We start from the raw sequence: 2155 nt of genomic DNA on the forward strand, positions 1-2155 counted from the left end.
TAGCAAATAGGGGTACAAACTGAATTGACAGATATTTATATTTAAAAAAGAAAGAAAAGGATGCTACCTGAAAGCTTAAAAAAAACCCCTCAGGAATCAGATGGGCACATAAATAAATACAGATGCAAGTTGTGTTAACAAAAATGTAGGTAATACCCTCCTCAAATTATATGTGGTCGCCAGGCCACAACTAGACACTATTTCCCTTTTGACTGGCTTTTTATAGTTGAGTAACTAGAGCATATACAAAGGAGATCAACCAGGAACATGAAGCATTCTGAAATCACATTTGACTAATCTCTACTTGTCACCTGATATTATAGACCTACATATGGGACTATCAGTCAAGGAATATAACTATGTTAAATATTTGAAAAATAATTTGGAGCTTTGCGCAGTTGCAGTATCATAGCCCATGAGGTTTATCCGGGGCGCGATTATTGCTAATTGAAAAATAATTTGGAAAAAGACTATACATTTTCTTCATCTATAGAACAGACAATTAGAAGTGGAAGAAATTACAAAACAGATTTTTTTCTAGCTTAGAGGCAAAATAAATTAAAAAAAAAAGGAAATACACAGGGATAAAATAATTTGGGGTGGTAGAAATTTTTTTATTTTCCCTGAAATGTTCTTTAACTTCATTGTAATAATAAAATATGAGAATGACTGAGTTTAGGTGTATCTATCATGAAAAATTAACAAAACAAATGGGATAGTAATTGGTTAGCATTAACACACATATTAATACTCCATATAGAGATTAATATTACCTTATATTAAAGAATAGAATCAATAAAAAGGAAATTCTAATGATAAGTATGACATTCATAAGGGAAATACTGGCAAGAAAATATTGAAATTCCTACACTTAGAGTGTCCAAGCAGAGGCTAAAGAATAAGCTTTTGAAGGGATTTCTATTTGAAGGAAATACCTCAAAAAAAAAACCGTTAGTATTAGAATTTTGATTATTTTTTTGCTGTCATTCCTTTTTATGAATCCTTGTACTTGTCACTGAACTGTGTCACAATGCTTGACTTCCCCAGTTACACATACAAACACCTTCAATGATTTGGGTAACAAATCAAATGTTGTTTGGCATATATGTTATTGTTTCCTTACAGGAGACCGCCACACATAAAACACAAAGGATTACTTTTTGGACAGAAGTATGCTATAAGAAAATATTTCAAATTGTTTGCATTGTCCAAATACATAAAACAAGGGAGGAGGGTACTGCACACACACACACACACACACACATATAGAAAACAAGATAAAATAACTCCAAAAAGCCTAACTATAGTTCACTAAAGCAAAAATATCTGAAGCTTATAGCAAGTTGAATTTAGAAAGGAAAGGATATTTTACTATTGCTAACATCAGTGCTATTTTTTTTTAATTTTAATACATTTCAAATGATAGGAGATACAGAAGGACCTATTTAAAGATAATGCTTCTTTTATTGTTTGACACTGAAGGTTAAATGGAAGCTTTCCCCCCTTGTTTTATACTTACAAAACCTCCAAATCATCTGTGGAGAAGTAAAAATGAAATTGTAAATAGGTTATCCTCATTTGACTTGCAAAGGATGTCCTTTTATCTTCAAACATGCTGGTATTCCATGACACTCACCCACTGCCTGCTTATCAACTTATAAAGAGCTCCTTGGGGCAATGCCAGACTCAACAATTAAAGTTAGATTTTAGAAACTTCTCTGCAAAATATTCTGCTGCTATCAAACTTTGTAATTTTGTTTCAAACTGTCCCCAGGAAACAATAATGCAGAGAAATAACACATTATTTAGAAAGTAAACATTGTATAAAATATTGCATGTTTTGAAGTTAAAAATTATGTACAATGAAGAGTAGATGAATTAAGTAGATAACACACTTCAGGCTTTCAATGTTCTTTCATACCATGGAGTACAAAGGCCAATACCAAACACAGTGATTTCACATCTAATTATTTGTTAAAGTCATCATAGGGAGAGATATTAAAACTGTGTTTCACTGATTTTTTCTTTCACTATGATGTGATAAAACACTAGGAGAATGTATATCCTGAGGGTTGGCATAAGTAAATATTACATTTTTTTCTTTTAGGGATACACTTTCATTAAAAAAATGGTAAATGCATCTTTCTGTAATTTG

At 31.5% G+C, this 2155-nt stretch overlaps 1 pseudogene; it reads left to right on the plus strand.

Moving 5' to 3' along the window:
- The first annotated feature begins 386 nt into the window (after window positions 1-386).
- On the plus strand, window positions 387-539 carry LOC132012615 (U4 spliceosomal RNA; annotated as a pseudogene).
- The last annotated feature ends 1616 nt before the right edge of the window (window positions 540-2155 follow it).

The sequence above is a fragment of the Mustela nigripes genome, chromosome 2 (genome assembly GCF_022355385.1).
Source record: "Mustela nigripes isolate SB6536 chromosome 2, MUSNIG.SB6536, whole genome shotgun sequence".
Lineage (NCBI taxonomy): Eukaryota > Metazoa > Chordata > Mammalia > Carnivora > Mustelidae > Mustela > Mustela nigripes.